The sequence below is a fragment of the Pinus tabuliformis genome, chromosome 8 (genome assembly GCF_031772625.1).
Source record: "Pinus tabuliformis cultivar Carrire ecotype Pingquan chromosome 8, CPIR1, whole genome shotgun sequence".
Classification (NCBI taxonomy): Eukaryota; Viridiplantae; Streptophyta; class Pinopsida; order Pinales; family Pinaceae; genus Pinus; species Pinus tabuliformis.
Window position 1 is genome coordinate 603116837 of NC_142294.1, and position 18987 is coordinate 603135823.

The following is an 18987-nucleotide window of genomic DNA, read 5'->3' on the forward strand; positions in this document are numbered from 1 at the left end:
TACCCGTATCTACATATATGGATATATCCATCCACATATAGATAACAACATCATCCGAGTATTTATATCTATCTCCTTTCCTTGACTTCATAAATGTATACCTCCTTGATCCATCCTTGCCTTTGACGTTGCTATGAAGTAGAAATAGATACATACTCTCTGAATATATATATATATATATATATATATATATATATATATATATATATATATATATATATATATATATATATTATTGGCTGAATAGAATATGCATTTCCTTTCCTATTGCAGAGGTGTGGACAGAAACAACATGTTGGAATTGACATAAAAATTGACTCAAAATGCACAATCATCATCTTAAATCTCTTCTAACAAAACTATAATCAATTGCATTTTGAATTAAAGTTGATATGATATTATTTGTTCTATTAAATGTTTGATTTAAAACATTTACTTATAACAATTTGGAATAGTACAATTCTTGATTTTTAATGAAGAGCATTTTCATAAATCCTTTGGAGTTAAGGTGTTTTGCATCGCCTTCATTTGAACATATTCTAGAATATTGGCATGGTTGGAAACTCCCAGAAACATAAAATATGATCACTACAAGAAAATAGGACATTGGTGAGGGGCAAAAAATGTCACCATAAGCTCATTGGTGACAGTCAAAAGAGCCTTTGTCACTAAAAACTGAACGTCACCAAAGGTGGCGTCGCCAAAAGTATAGGTGTTGTAGTGACATTCAAAGTCCATCATCAATAATGATTTATAATGACAGATAACGACCATCACCATTTCATATGAGCAATGGTGACGTACCATAGCCTCCATCACCAAAAACTAAACGTCACCAAAGGTGGCGTCGCCAAAAGTATAGGTGTTGTAGTGACATTCAAATTCCGTCACCAATAATGATTTATAATGATGGATAGCAACCGTCACCATTTCATATGAGCAATGGTGACGGATCATATCCTTCGTCACCAAAATTTGAACGTTACCAAAGGTGGCATCGCCAAAAGTATAGGTGTTATGGTGACATTCAAGGTTCGTCACGAAAATTGATTATAATGACAGATAGCGACCGTCACCATTTCATATGAGCAATGGTGACGAACCATATCCTCCGTCTCCAAAACTTGAATGTCATCAAAGGTGGCGTCGGCAAAAGTATAGGTGTTATGGTGACATTCAAGGTCCGTCACGAATATTGATTATAATGACGAATAATGACCGTCACCATTTCATATGAACAATGATTTATTGTGATGGATATTTCATGGTCGTCACTATTGGTGCATATATATGGTGACGTTTGTTGACCATCACCAAAACCTGCATTGTCAAAAGTATAGGGGTTGTGGTGATATTCAAGGTCCGTCACGAATAATGACTATAATGACGGACAACGACTGTCACCATTTCATATCAACAACAATGATTTATGGTTACGTACCTTTGAGGGTCATCACTATTGATGTGTATATATGGTGGCGTTCGTTGATCGTCACCATTTCATATTTTGGTGAGGGTCGAAAAATGTCACCAAAGCTCATTGGTGATGGTCAAAAGAGCCTCCGTCACCAAAAATTGATTGTCGTCATTCCATATGGATGTCAGGGCACGATGGAATTGAACCACCAACCTCCTGCTTGTAAAGCAGGTGCTCTTCCATTGAGCTAGTGCCCTTTAAAAAATTAGACCTTAAAACTTTATAAATTGTAAATTCTATAAATTTCAATAAATTAAAGTCTCGACAATATTTTGTTAAACAAGCAAAGCAACATTGAAGTTGCAAGTCCCTACTTAATGGCTATGGAAGTTATGAAAAGTGGGTGGAGGGAAAAATAATTATGTATAAGAGAATCAATATGTTCAGTTGAATACTCAATTAGAAGTGAAACTCTGAAGACATTTATAGTCTATAAATGACCTATAACTAGCAAATGCACCAAATATTGTAAAATAAATGGCATAAGTGGATAGCATATGGAAGAAGAACATTGATGAAGACAGATGCAATATGTTATAGGTTGAGTGAAAGAAAAATCTCAATGTTGTTGTTGTTTGGTGTTTAAATTTGAATGATATCTAAACTTTTGTGCAAATGTAACACAGATCTCCGGAAACCATGAACAAAATACAATTTGGAATTTCACATAAACCAACATACAATTTGGAATTTCACAAGTCTGCACTCAAAACATGACAACAACCAACAAATAAAAGAAATTGACTTGGACAGAAAGCTATAGCTTCACCTTCATTCTTGAGTTGCTTCTGTTTATTTGAATTTGACTCGTGACATTCTCTATCTGACAAGGAATCAAAATCATCACTAGTATTAAATTCATCCAACACATACTTTGGCTATCCCACTGACATCTACGTTTTTGTTGCCATGCCTGAAAACCACGGAGTTTCCTGTCAATGGTAGAATAAGATGTGTGTCTACCGCTCAAGAACACATTCCCTATTAACCATTGTTACCTGACAAAAACCAAAGAGACAACACAATATCAGCGTACACAAAATCCCCTATCGAAATATAATCATAACTTAGAAAAGAAGTCTAAAAAATGTTCTTGGTTAATAAACTTTGTACTTGGAAACAATGTTTCTTTAGATTTAAAAAATACTGTTGTACAACACTTCTGTCTATTTATCCAGGCAACTATATCATAGCATATGTCACACAATAGCACTCTACGGTACCTGGTACCAAAAAGACAAATTTGTCAAGAAAAAATATTTAGAAAAGACCTTTGAAAACTATAAGTTTGTCATCATGCAAGTTGTGCAGGCTATGCAAGTAGCCATTATTTCAGAATGGTTGATGTTTCAGCCCTAACAGTTATTGTGACAACCACAATGAGCTAATCAATATAGCATCTAATTATGTATTCCAGTGTGTAAGATTATAGCAACAACAAGGTAAAAATACCAACACTTGAAAGGATATGTCAAATACTTAAGAAGTTTTGAGTTTACATATAAATAGAAAGGTATAAAATCATGTTTAACAACAGAAAGGGATTAATAAATATGGGAGCTACAGTAGTCAAAGCAGTGAGACTTTTGTAAAGGTAATTTAATTTGCAAGGCTAAAAAGGGATGTCTACCTGTAACATCCCCAAAAAGAACGCAGGAGCTCCGATCTGTCCAATCAACATATCTAGAAAGAGCATCTGCTCCAATAACCAAAACATTTTTAAATCCACCACCTGTCATTGTTCCAAGAATACTAACCATAAGTAAATGAATTATACAAAAAAAATTTGGATTTATCAGCAATCAGAATAGACACAACTCACCTTTTAGGAAACATGTAGTTGTTACAAGACCCAACACAAAGCCATTACAGGAAGTTGTAATGTCGAAAGCCAGGGCTTTTATACAACCCACCTCACTTTGCACCTGATATCAAAATTGCATTTTTTTCTAATATAGAATCATGAGTATGAATAATTAATGCAAAACTTTACAAAAAAAAATATCTTAAATCTACACGTAGTAAACTGTATTTGTTAAAATTATACAAATTGACACAAAAAATACCAATTTAATATGGTTAAGGGGAAAAAGGTTATGTCCTAAAGACATAGGTTGTCAAAATTCAAAAACTTAATCCTAACAATGACATGAAATCCAAAAAAAATGGAGCTTTTGAGAGTTGAAAACAAAATATTTAATAGACCCTTGGTTGGATCCCATTTAAAAACTAGAACAATTATATATTTCCATAAAATCAACACATGCACAATCATTAATATCAATTACTTTTCATTTGGATATCACGAGGCAAGCCACTTTGTGGTGGCTACCGCATGCAATTTTCATTCAAACCCAATAGGAATGTAGTTGTAGAAAGATGTTCATATACCAACATAATTATCGATATAGATGGAATACTTTGTGGTACCATTTTATTACATATGTGAGAAGAAAATACTACTAATAGAGAACTGACAATTTTTTAAAAACATAATACACATGCACACAAGAACAAGTTTTGAAGACACCAAATCATGCCAGTGATTGCAAAATGTATCCCAATGAGAAACTCTTACAGTGAAGTTCTTTGATTAAGTCTGTGTAAATACATTTGAAATTGGTTGCTACCTTGAATAGGTAACAAATGTAGCCTCAATCATAAGGCCCACAACATTGAAGGAAGCTCATTTGTTGAAAATTCAAAACATTAAACCTAACTATTGACTGAAGTGTGGTTTACTGACCATGGGACATGTGGGTTAGAGGACCATCAAATTCTGTTGAATGATTAAAATAGAATCTGCTTAACAATGATATTTCATATGTTGTGTCGGTTAGTCTAGTTAGTCATATGAAAAATATGCTCAGTTTCTTGTCTTGGTTATGGTCTGCTTCTAGTTTGCCTGTGTTCTAACCTCCATCTAGTATCAATTGTTTCAGCCATTTGTAATTTTTTTTCTTTATGCAATATGCAAAGAGATTTTCAATACCTTTAAAGATCAAATAGGGCATGTCTAGATCATCATATATAAATTATATAAGTTTTATAAAATTTTATATATGCTGATATAGACATGCCCTATTTGATTTGCAAAGGTATTGAAAACCTCTTTGGATATGCTCGCAAGTGGCAACTCTTAGCTATGAGGGTTTCACTGTCCAAGCAAAAATTCAACTTTAAAAAAGGGAACAACAAAGTCTCCTTAGGGAATGAAAAAACAATTACAAGCTTCTTTTCTATACGTCTTATAGGTTATTTCCTTAATGATTTTTTGATCGGATTTTGAACTGCTATGAGACTCAACTCAAACAAATTCATGAATAGGTGGCTAAATGGTAAATACAGGTATGCTCCAAAAGGATAGAGGATATTGACAATGATGTTGTTATAAAAAATTCTCTTCAATCACTAAGAAGCAAGCTAATAAAATAAGGAAAATAGGGATGCTTAACTTATGGAAAATAAGGATGCTTTGCATATATTATGACAAGGCACTATAAACTAATTGCAAGGAATAACATACTAAAATATGATAGAATGATCATCTTTGACTAAAAATAGATTTGCAAATAGGAGGCACAAGTTCATTCAGAAAGCAAAATGATTTTCACAAGGCAATACAAACTATAGGATAACAATCATATGCTTTAAGTCAGAAATTTGCACAACATGTACAGATTCCTCCACATGCAGCAAAAGAATTTTGATAAGAGAAATTATATACAAGACCTACCCTATATAAGAGAAATTATATACAAGAACGTCCCTGAAATTTTCCAGGAATGTCTCAGGTATGGCCAGCAAGTCCCTTCATCCCCAATGAAATCCATCGCACAAAGGGACATTTCCTTACTCCCCAAAAAACCAGAACAGTGGGTATGATATTTTCTTTTTCTTTTTTTTTTTTGGGGGGGGGGGGGGGGACGCAAGAATAGCAAAGGATAATGTCAACCATTTTATCATCAACTTGTAGTTAACATCTTTAGATCCATGTTCAGCTCAGTGTTGCTGAAATTTGAAAATGGACAATCCAAACTAGAAGCAACTAGTTCTAGTACTGCTTTGAGCATTTCCAATCAGAACACACCCATCAAACTAGAATTGATCAGTTTTTCCCAAAACTTCTAGTTCAGGAAAAAAACCAAACAAACTAGAATGTTTGACCAATTTTGTACCATTGTAGCCCCAACCCCAGAAAAAGGAAAAAATAAACCTACCAAAAATCCTAAAACTGCCATAAACCTCATTTCCCATCTATTTAATCATTCCCCCTATATTTGCTTCACAACCTTCTCATTGATCATTTGAGCAACAAAGAGCGTTGATTCAACAATATTCTTGTGCTGATTCATAATTCTTCTTAGTTTGATTCAGAGAGTTTCATTCGATGATTTGGAGTACTCAAGATTTGAATGGGCAGTTTCTTGGATCTATTATTAAAACCTAATTTGGATTAAGACTTGGACTACTGATTTGAAGATTTGATTGGGGTGCTTCTTGTGTTTTTGGTAATGTTGTAAACATAATGTCAGCAAAAATATCACCAAGAATTAGGAAAAGAAAATATTGAAAACATCAAGAAAATATCACAAAATATAGGCTAATTTAAAAAATACAAAATGATTCAAAGACACAAATAACTGACTTTATGCCCCTCCATCGATGATTAGGGAAAATAATTTCATGCATCTCATGATAATATCAAGATATTTACAATATTCTCATGCTATTTTCAAGAATGAAAACATTGCACAGTTTATCGGCAATAATATCGTTCTAGGGTAAAATTTGTGACATTGCAATAATACCAGGACCATGATAATCACAATGTTTGCAACACTGGTTTTTGGAGCTACTCTTTTGCCGATTCCAGATGTTGATTCAATTTGTTCCTGCAATTGATTTATATCTGCTCCTGGAACTGATTCATAGTGAAGACTTGGAATTTGTATAGATATTTACAAATATTTTTCAAACCCTATTTCTCTTAAGAGAGTTTGTTAAAAAAATCTAGAAATTAAATGTAAGGCTTTATTTACAAATTATTTATGTGGTAGAAAAAATGCCATGGCTCCCAAACACAAAAAGGATCCTACATGGAACCATTTCCAAATAGTTGGGGATGAAATGGTATGCAACTATTGTCCCATGGAAATTGGTGGGGTAGTGGTTATACATAGACTGAGAGTCGAAACAACACCTAGAAAATATACTAGGGAAAATTCAAAATTTATCTAAAGACTCAGCGAAATTATAATTTGACATGCAAGCTCCTATTGAAAGCTATAACACAAGGCAAAATATATGCAAGAAGAAATAGGAAGAAATGGAAGTGAACATGATAATGAAAACCATAGTTTTGAAGACTCCACTACTCATCCTGCTAGGGATACCTTTAGAATCTTGTTAAAATTTTCCACTAGGGCCAAACTCCATGTGGGTCATCTTATTAATGGAAGATGATATTTTTCTTGGATCACTCTCATCGAGAGGTGTAGGATTGATTTAAATATCATCTGATTCCGATCAGTATTCATGGAGATATGAATTTATTTGTGTTATGGGAAAATTTGTCAAGGTCGGCCAACAACCAAATAAACCCCACTTGTGCTCAACGTTTTAGTATAAATAGAGGTGGCCTTCAAGTCATTTCAACACACTTGGGATCTCTTCCTCTCTACTTGTCTTTGGGTTTTAGTAGGAGGAGAGATCCTAAGGGATAACACTGCCCTAATCCAGAGGGCAAAAGCCGGAACTGGTGAGAACTGCCAGAACTGCTGAAACTGCTAGGAAAAGCCGGAACTGCCGGCACTGTTGGGAATTGCCGAACTACTGGGAAAAGCCAGAACTGCTGGAATTGCCAGAACTATCGGGAATAGCCGGAATTGCCAGAATTTCCAGAACTGTCGAAACTGTCGGGAATAGCTGGAATTGTCGAAACTGTCGGAACTGCTGGGAAATGTGGGGAAAAGCCAGAACTGCCGAGAAAAGCCAGAAATTCCAGAATTGCTAGAATTTCCAGGAATAGCCGAAATTGACGGAACTGTCAGAGCTGCCGGGAATATCCTGAACTGCAGGGAACTGCCAAAACTGCCGGGAAAAGCCGGAACTGCTAGAACTGTCGGGAATAATCGAAATTGTCGGAACAACTGGGAAAGCGGACGTAGAGGGAAGAAGTCGGAACTATCGGGAACTGCCAGAACTGCCGGAACTGCCAAGAATAGCCGGAATTTCCAGAACTGCCGGGAACAGCTGAAATTGCCGAAACAGCCAAAGCATCTGTCTTTGAAGGAGAGCAGCATGCAAGGGACAACTAACTAACATTGGAATAGTTGTATGGTACTTAGCAACAAATACACAAAGCATGCAATGTTATAGCTAGCATGCAAGGGATAGCTAGCATGCAACAACAAGCATGCAAAGGACAACAAGCATGCTAGGGACAACAAGCAAGCAAGATGAAGCTAGCACATAGGTCAGTATGGCAACATGGTGTAGCAATGGCACATAATGCAGTACAGTGATGGGTACAATCACGATTAATGAAGCATGATGAGATGAAGCATAGTGATGATGGGTGCAGCATGGTGAGGTGCAACATGGTGAGGTGTAGCATGATGATGAAATGAAGCACAACGATAGGTGAAGGAGTCACCTTGGAGAATCAGTTGAAGCAATAGGTCTTCAATTGATCTCATGTATCATCTTCTTAGATATGATCTATGCTCTTATCTAGATAAGTCAAAGTGTTGACTTCTGTTGTAAATGTACTATCTCTCTCTCTCTGCTGAACTATTGAAGAACATATAAGAAGAATTGATCAAGGGTTTCACCAAATTGGGGTTTGTCCTTGGCTAGCACCACATATTGTGTCCTCTTGTCTTGGCTTGTCTTCTACAATTTATGTTTATGTTCTATGTGCAGTTTACTTTAACGCTGGTGTGATTGCCAATCTAGAAAAGATATTGAGCTAACTGTGAAAATTGAAATAAATTGCTCTAAGAATATAACATACCTAAAATTTAACAAATTCCAATCCATCCAAAACATGAGGGTGATTATGGCACAAATAACACAATCCTAACAGGCAAAGAGTTGAGTCAACCTTTGTATCCAACAGGCAACAACACCCTTAGTTCTTAGCCCACCATTGATAACAAATGGAGGAAGTTGCTTGGGAGTGCATAGCTAGATGGTGACATGATGCAAAGATAAATTACAATCTAAGTTCAACAGGATACAGATAGGGATCTAGACACAGATTTTCCAATTTTTTAAAAACTCGAGATCCAGATATAGTAGAAAAATGGCAAGTACAAAAATATTTTGTAATATATATAAAGAGAGACAATTAAAAAAAGAGTCAATAATCAAAACCATTCAGGAATAAAAAAATTAAAACTACAAGTTTATAACCAAAACCAAAAAAAGAAAATTCTAATGCATGTTACTATTAGCCATCCATGTATTATAACTGATAATTTGATAAGTCATAACCACCATTGACTATTGATAATTTTGAAGACCATCTCGGCATGAGAACATCGCAATTCATAACAATATTTTTGTAAGCAACATCCACATGTCCATATCAATAGTGAATAAAGGGGTGTCTTGAAGACCATGGCAAGACTAAATAACAGTGTTAGTGAAGTGACCAACATCGTAGCACATAAGGGTAGAATAGACATTGAGAACAAACCTTGAACATGATGATAGATCAAACCTTCTCAAACCTTGACACTGTACAAAACATTAAGTAAAATGATTGGCCTCCAGTTTCTCACCATATCCCTTTCTATTCCTTTAAGAATAAGCTTGATCAAATCTGCATTTACCTGCTCCCCCATGTGCCTATTTCCAAGGATTTTCAACACACCCCAAGGAAACACTTACATGAATTCAAGACACATTTCTAGCCATTGAAATGGTAATTATAACAAAACAACCCAAGATCACAGCAAAAACTAACATTAACAAGTTAGCAAATAAATGCACGCAGAACTTCACATTTAACTTCAATATCACTACAGTTCATTTTTAGGTTAGTCATATTCTTCTATTTTAATCAATGCAACAAAGGTAATGAGTTTAAACTTTAAATGCATACCCTTATATCAAATTATACACAAAAATTGTCACAACAAAGCCCAAATGTTGGCTACAAACATCATCTCAAAACCAAAAACACAGTAATACGAGGAGTTTTGATATCAACAAAATTGTGAATTGTATAATTTCAAAATCGAACACCTCTGAATTGAGATTAGCCTAGACAAACGCAATTGCTCACCAAGCCAATCAATACATGATAAAAAAGAATTGTTTGCCACTCAATGAAATGCCTCTAAACCCCATGTTAACTGCTATAACATCAATAAAATATGTTACCATCATGATATAGATTATATAACTAATAAATTCCCATAAAAATGCTAATGATATAGCATAATATCTCTAGTCCAATTATCTCCCATATTATGGAAAACATTAACTCAAACAATCTGAACCGAGCATAAACATGGGAAAACAAAAAAATATGGAGTACAAATACATTAAAGTGTCATAGCAAAGTTAATGATAATTATTCAGCTATAGATCGAATAAATATCATATGATACTTGCTTAGGGAGCACAACCAAAAATATAATCTGGAGTAGACGTACACATCAAAACCAAGTCAACATCCTCTGGCTTGACTTTTGCCATTTCAAGGGCTCTTCTAGATGACTCTACAGCTAAACCAATTAGTGTTTCATCACTTGCAAAGCAAAGTGAGCTTAATGAAGTTTTATTCCATGTAAGTGAGGAGGTTTTGGCGAGCCTTTTTTTAGTATCCACAAAAAATATCAATTCTAGACTTTCCTTCATCTATTCCTTCCTTTGAGTACAATTATCCAATCCCCACTCTTACACAGTAAGCCTTATTTCCTTCCATATGCAAGAGTTCCTAATTAAGTGTTCCTTGTAATGGTGCTCCCCAATTCTTCATTAAATATAATATCTAGTACTGCTCAGAGTCTCAATATGTAAGGAAAATATGTTTTCAACTTATAGAAATTTAAAGGGTCATTCCAATTAAAATACCTTCAAAAAATTTGTAGCCCTTGTTGTTTCTAAGGCCTTTGGGATTGCACATACAATACCAAGCCCTGTTGGCTAGGGATAACCTTTCTTAACAGGTTGTTAGTGTTACATCCACTCATGTTCCCAACATCAAAATCAAAGTTGAGGTGCCTCGTTTGATTAATCCACAAAAAATGAAATGATTCGATTTCCTGGTGACAATATGTTTGTAACAACACTTTCCCAATAACTATAAAACCTGAATATAGAATTTTGGTAGCTACCTCACATAGAAATTGTTAGCAATTTCGAATTCCAACATCTCTATCCACTTTCTTAATCTAACAAATAGGATTTTCTAGCAAGAAATCACAAAAAATATATATTTACATAAAATCTTTGGAGGCTTTCTAGCATTAGTTGCAAAAGTAATCACCAACAAATATTTTACAATAGCTCTAGTCATCATCAAATAAGTAAATGACACTTGGAGTGTTACTATAGTGATCCATATAATTAGAATTTGGTTTTGTTGTGTTGTAACTAGAAGGAGTGAAGGTGGCACTTAAAATTTTGGGGCACAAGAAGTTGCTTCTGTTATCAAAAAAAGATGATTAGATGCATTATTTCCATAATCAAATGATCCTCCAACATCGCCATTATCTTCAAACAAAACACCTTCCCATTTGGCCTATTGCATGTCAGTGCTAATGAAATTTTCTACAAGACTACAGCTACTAGTTTGTTGCAAATTAGAAGATGAAAGATGGGGCATGCCTAGTGTTTTTCTAGGCATGCCACCAATGGGAATGGAAATGGAGACTGTAAATTTCCCACTACAATCTTAGTAGCACCTTCTGTGCCTACTTCCATGACACCACTGGCACTAACCGTAGTCAAGTTTTCACACTGAGCATTTTCCAAAGAAAATCAATTGCGCAAAAGGGAACTTAACTGGCTTTGGTGTAATGCATTACAACCCAAAATCAATGATCCAAAATTCAAGCTTCTGTTTAGGAGAACTATGAAAGTGACCAATATCATCATGTCATACTCTTTGAGAGGTGAGAGAGTTCATATTGGGAAACATCTAATTTGATATTATTGCTCCAATATTCCTTAGCTTGCAGTCTTGTTTCAATCACAACTCCACCTACAACAATTAACCCTTCACATGCCAAATGTTTCTACTTGATATGTCAGGGATGGAAAGATTGTGGGGTGAGGAATTGCCTTGTGATGCTTGTCCAAGTTGAGTATTTTGCAACATCAGGCATTAATTAAGCCTTTGAGCAAGGACATGTGAACCTAGAGACAAATGAAAAGCCAAATGTTGTTCTAATGAGGATTAGTGAGTGAAGCAATTATTGTGTGTTTCTTATGTTGTAGTTAACATTAGAAGTCAAGCTAGGCATGAATAATTGAATTGTTTTTGCGAAAGGTTCTACATAAACGGTGTACATGGAATAGATCCAAACCATGACCTAGTGCGCTAAAAGTGTGCTTTCTCCCAAATAAGTAGCCATGTATGTAATAAATGTGTAAAACTCCACCTTGGACATCAATTTTAGAAGTACTAGACTAGAAAGACAAATAACTTGTTGTTCCTCCATATAGGAAATGACTCTAGCAAACGAATTGTATTATTTGTGATGAATGGATCTCAAAGTCAAAAGAGATCCAATAATTTGTGAAGTTGTTGTTGAAAATTCTACTACAAACACTTTGGGAAACCATACCAATTAGTATGAATAGCCATGCATAACCTCAAAGCTGCACTATTATGCTTATCATGTCATCCACGTATTTCAGATATCAAACCAGTATGCCAATTGTCAGCTTACCATGAATTCTAAGGGTATGCTAAAGCTGTTTTTGAAAACCACTTGTGGGGGTTGAGCCCAACAGTTGGCTACCAGATAATCCCTATAAATTTGAACTTGGTACACATGGTTTGTTGCCTACAAGCATTTATCAAATTGAACAACGAAAGGGTAGAAGACTACTATGTGTTGCATAGAACATAATGCCCTTGCTAATGCGTATGGGCTCAAAATCCAGTAAATGACTATTGATGGACTCTAAGAGAATCACACAGCCCAAATCCTTCATAAATTATTAGAGTCACCAGTTCATTAAATGGTTCTAGTCCAACCTGACCCTTGACCAGTTTCAATACCAATTCCAACTTCTAAAACATTGTTTATTTGTCTTGATCAATACATTTGTTGTGCAGTTCCTTGAAGCCAATCAAATATTGCATAGTGCATATCTGCTTAAATCTCATGGATCTTCTAAGCATTATATCTTTTTGTTAGTATTAAACTAACATAAATGCATAGATTTGTATATACATAGGCGTTTTGAACGAACAATCTATGAAAGGAATCCACATTATTGTTACCTTGACTCCAGGGTGTTGTATTTTAAAATTTTGGCAAGGTCTTGAAAGCTTCATTATTGGCTGAATGATATTTTTTGTCTTTAAATTTGGATATTAGCTTATTTCTCATATTGTTGAAATATTCAAGAACAGTCATGTGAATATATCCACACAATAGAATGTTGTAAACCACACTCCAAACCTTATGACATAGAAAGACAGTGGAATTCATGCCATTAGGCTCCTGCTTTCCTTTCCAGAATGCATTGGAGACACAGGAATAAAACTCAACCAGGACCTGCATATAAATGATGTTTAATCAGAGGGATTCCACCCAATACCATGCATCAGAAAATGTTGAAATCCCAAGGATGATACTCAACCAATATTTTCATATAAATGATGTTTGATCAGATAGATTCCATAAATTAGCATGCATTAGACAATGGTGAAATCCCAAGGTTGTTGTAAGAGTTACACCCCATATTTAAGGTTTGCATGTATAGAATGAGAAGATCACTAATTACTCAGGTTGAGCGATCCAAAATGATTTTTTGGTAAAGTCAAAGTGGCTAGGCAGATTGAAGCCTCTTTCGACTAAGGTTTAATGCTATTACACTAAACCCATGATACCACAGGCTTGGCTCATAAAGCTCTAGCAGAGAAGAGATGTGGAAGGGTAGTCAACACTATCATCAGTAGCACACTTCACCTTGTACATCTCCCCAGAATCATAGTTACCTGGTTTGTGTTCATGTTTGAACATCAATTTCAAAAAAAAAAAAAACCCCATACAAAATTTCAATAAAATTCACCATTAAAAATCAAATATATCTATATAAAAAACTTGCATATAATTTTTCAATATAACATATAACATATATCAAATGATAAATATATTAAATTTAACATTTATAAAACATGATACATATAACTTAATAATTGAAAAGAAAATATTGACAAGCTTTATTTATTATAGATTCAAAGATATGTTTAGGCCAAAGAATTTACGGATATAAATCACTAAAGATAAGCATTCAAGAAGATTTTGTTGAAAGAACTGGAACCAAATGAAAAAAGGTGAGTCTCAATGTATAGCACAAGGTTTCAATAAGTAGCACAAATACAATGCAGTTCACAATCTTGGCAAACTACAGGAGCAGGTTAATGGACAAAAGGTTGCTACCAACAACAAGCATATAGAAAAGGACTTGTCTCACATCATCCCCAATGCAGAGTTTTCAAGAAACAAGAAGAACAACCCCTCTTTGACCATAGATCTATAATAGCATGCCAAAGAAATGATAACATGTCACATGGAATCAACCTCAAAGATGAACCCCCTGTTGAATGGTATCAAAGGAAAGCTACAACAATTCAATGATGAATACTACTTGTTGAAAGCCCCCCAAGGTTCAGAGCTTGCTCTAAAAGCTATGGATGAGAGACAAAGGGAAGACCATGAGGCTGGAGAAGACATCCACCATCCCATTTCCTTGAAGTGAATGAATAACATGAAGAATCTTAGGTCCCCCTCTCTATGAGGGTTTAGTTTATATATTTTATTTCTATTGTTCTAATAGCATAGGATTTAGTGGCTAGTAGCCAAGCTATATACAACACTGGCATGTCTTGCTTCTATTATATTTAATGGACAACCACCCAACTATACTTAGTATTATTTTATTTTGAGTATATTACGAGACAATGGACAAGGGCCCAACACTATTGTTCTAAAACTTGGTCCTACTTGGCTCGATGGGCTAGTTTGGTACCAAATAATACCTACTCAGCCAAGTAGATGCATGATGACCCCATACAGAATCCAAGAAAAAAGTTCACTATTCAATTAAAAAACTAAAAAAAACAAAGCATTAAACTGATCAAATTTCTATAAAGAGATATCCCACCCCTCTATTTGTCTCACACCTTTCTCACAGAGCATTTGTGAGCATTTCAAGTTTTGGATTAGAGCTAAAATCTTGAAGAGCAATGTGACACTTGAGCTTGGTGCTAGTTTGGAATTTGTTTGAGTTTGTTTGCAATGGATTTAGGCAGCTTAATCAAGAGGCTATAATGTATCTTGAAGCTTGGAGGAGTTGTGGACCAAATTCTTGTGCCCACTTCCCATTATTTTCATTTCTAGGCATGTTTTCCCTCTCTTTAAATTGCAGATGTATATGCTCTGAAATATGTCCCTGTTTTTAATCTTCTTCTCTTCAAAATTCAAATATGTGCCTCTTTAAATTAAAAATGCAAATCATCTTAAATTTTTCCCTGTTTTGAATTTGACTCAAACTTTTTAATTTGCACAGGTCTAGAATTATGCTACTTGGATTTCAGAAATCTAATGTTCTCTTTCAAACAACAGATTGGACTTTTACCATGGTTTACACCCTTAGATTCAAAGATCCTACATGGATCCATGTTAATCTAGGTGATGTGAAAATTTACTGCAAATATTATGCATTAAGAAGGGTGGGGGGAGTGGGAATTCATAGATTTAACGAACACTTGGATAGTATAAGAGGCCAACTTTCCCATGCATGGCCCCATTAGAGGAGATTGGACATATTATATTTGAATTGTAAAACCAGCTTGCAAAATTTGAAGAAGAGAAGGCTAGGCCAAAAGGAGATGGTTGTAGCATGTTTTTCAGACTTTAAAGCTTATGGAGGGCATTTAGAGTCTCATTGTTGCTGATATATATTGGACTCGGTGCAATTTTTTTTTTATATATTCAGCCTTACATGGTATATGTATGTGCCATGAGCAGAGTTTTGCACATTCTGTTTCAATGGTTTGGAGTCGTATATATTTTTTGGTAAATCGAGTCATTGAAATAATATTAGTTCGAGTCTGATTTTTCAAACATTGACCAACACATACATGAATTTTCAAACATATATGACATTATTCAAGCTAATTGACTTGATAGAGTATATAGTAGTTTCAATGTGAGGGTTTCTCAACTGAATTTTCAAATAGCATTTAAACATTTTGACAATTAGTATTTATGAACAAATGACTTACCATTTGCTTATTAAGAAATAGGAAGAAACCAATGCACCATAATTAGGAAACTTCTCAAGAGGATGACACACTCAAAACAAAGATTTATGTCCTCCTAGTTGCTCTTGTGCCCCTACATTGTCTAGGTAAACCATTCGAACCTCCTAACTGAACTAGAAGGAAAAATGGTATTTGTACCTCCACTGTACTGGTATCTAACTAATTTCAATTTGATTTCATTGCAATTTGTGGAACAGCCTTTGAGGAAGCAAGCTTCTCTTCCTCCCCAATCTTTGTTGCATGACAATAAGGCTTAAAGGACCATGCATCCTCATCAAAATTGACATCTCAGCTAAAAACCATCTTCCATTTAGACAAAATGTAGACTTTGTAAGCCTTATATGTCTCATTGTATCCCACCAAAGTACCATTCAAACTAGAGGGTTCCAACTTGGTTATTTTCTCCCCAACGATATGAATGTATACAAGACAACCAAAAACACCAAAATGTGATACTTGTGGTTTCTCACCAATGAAATATGTTTCTGGTGTCTTATCCTTCAATATCTAGTGAGGTCACATATTCAAAATGTAGATTTTTGTACAACATGCTTATGCCCAAAGACAAATGGGCAGATCTATGTCATGGATCATTGCCTTGGAAGTCTCTATGATGGGCCTATTCTTCCTCTCTACAGCCACATTTTGATGTGTTTGGTAAGGCACTGTCAACTGGCTCTTGATCTCTATTTCCCTGCAAAAAGTGTCAAACTCTTTGGAGGTATATACTCCTCCATTATCTGATCTCAACACTTTAATATTCTCACCTGTTTGATTTTTCTACAAAATATTTAAACTCTCAAAACTTCCCAATGACCTCATCCCTGGTGTTCATGACATAAAAACAGAGCTTCTAAGAGAAATAAATTAATCATCAATTAATATTACCTAATAATGAGATTGAAGTAATGGTTTCACATACATCTGAAATTTGTCCTCCTTTTCAATTTGACTCGGACTTTCTAATTTGCAAAAGTCTAGAGACATGCAAATCGGATTTTAGAAATCTAATGTTGCAACCTTTGACAGGATGCCAAGGCCCATGCTCCTTCAAAAGCAACTGCAACCGAAATATACAAGCAACAAAATTGGAGGGGCCTTCCAATCAGTCTTCATATTTGAGATTAAAGGTGGTTACATTGTCACTCCTACAACACAGAGCTAAAAAAAACAAAGCAGCAACCTTCAGTAAACTATCATAGGTCCAGAATGGATCTTGGACATCCCATGCTTAAAAAATTCTAACAAAACTTCCCTATCCTAGGTATTAGCCCAACTATCCATATACATGGAATCCTAGAAGATTTCAGAACGTGCTCTCATACCATGTTAAATTTGCAGACCATGGTAAGCAGAGCTACAACACATTGATCTAGAAATACATATGATTCATGAACAACAAATACAACTCTCAAACTCTCAAACTTAAACACTCAAAGTCTCAAACTTGCAACTATCATCGCATTAAATAAGAAAAAAACTAAATACACAATGAAAGTCCCAAAACTAGAATACCTCACTCTACTCTCATGCCCTGCTTTTATAACTGTAGCAAAGGGTCATGAGTTATAGTCAAGTTTGGACTGAATCTATCCTAGTTCCAACCTGCATGGAAAATCATGCTAGAGAAATAAATTCACCCCAAATGCATGCACCCTCTTACTCTAGACTATGGTTTTTTAATATTCTGAACAAATTTTTAAGTAAAATGATTAAATTGGTTTAGATGTACACTCCAACATGCACATGCAAAAAATATAACTAATTAGGTCACACATAAAGCTAATGGCATTTTTGAAGTCTTGCAAAACTAAAAATCAACATGTATCCTAGGGTTTATCAAAGAAAATTACCTTAAGATGTTGAAAAGAGCATCTAGGTCCACCAAGCTTTGTCGTAAATCTCTATAGAGGAATCCCAAAAACTATAAAACCAAGGTACAAATTATAAATTTGTTTGATCACAATCCAACAAGATTCAAATAAATTAAATGAAACACCATTTAAAGAATTTGTATCCCAAACAAAATGGGTAACTACAAAGAATTATTTCTCATAAAATGTAATAAAGCATCTAACTTACTAAAGTTTTGATTTCAGATTGTCACTTTTCTTCAAGTTTTTTTTTTTAGTGTGAGAATGTATCTTCTCATTGAATACAATGGACCTGTATGTTATAAAAGTTGATTTTAGTGCCAGTGGGGACTAAGGATGGAATGTTATTCTTCGGTTTGGAAGTGGAACCTACCTTTCACGATGGTAATGGATAGGGTATTGGTACAAAATTTGTTATTCATTATGATATAAATGTATTTTTTGATTGTCTGTGGGTATCATTCTAACAGTTTTAAATTGAAACTATGGGGCATCACACCTGCTTCATTTCCAAACCTGAAAAGGTGCTTGTGTCTAGACAGTTTATAAGTTCTAGAGAAAGCAAAGTTTGTTAGGATGCTTGTTATCATGCAAAAAACAAGTTATATGGTAATAAAATTTATTCCTTGAGGTCAAGTAGAGATTTGACAATAAGCTATTTGAAGCTCCATGCCCAAGATATTTTAAAGAAGATGTATAAGTGTCAAATGCCACCATTCCAGAATTGGAAGTACCAAAGGAATCTCAATTCTAAAAGCATTTCATTTTTGAAGAACTTCAATAGTGATAACAATAACATCCTGCAAAAGATCCTAACATGCATCCACACAAACAAATCATTCAACAAGCAGATGTTAAGTGCTAGAATAATGCAAAAGATTATGAGAGATGCTCTAGAAATGGTTTTGATCTGCCATGTTATAGTTGATGTACCTTGGTAATAATCAAGTAGAAGTCAAGTGGAGGCTTTCTCAGGTTAACACTATTTTTTGGTATGAACTGTGTAAAAAGATTTAATCTGACACATTTTGCTTGAAGAGTTCACTTCTTTGATGATGAGTGAAATGTTAACTCGAAACAAGTTAGATTAAAACATCTTCACAGTCCCAACT

At 34.7% G+C, this 18987-nt stretch overlaps 1 non-coding gene across 1 annotated transcript; it reads right to left on the minus strand.

Annotated features, from left to right (window-relative positions):
* Positions 1-1602: 1602 nt before the first annotated feature.
* On the minus strand, positions 1603-1674 carry TRNAV-UAC (transfer RNA valine (anticodon UAC)). Its single transcript has one exon. It is a non-coding gene; the product is annotated as a tRNA-Val (tRNA).
* Between the last annotated feature and the right edge of the window lie 17313 nt (positions 1675-18987).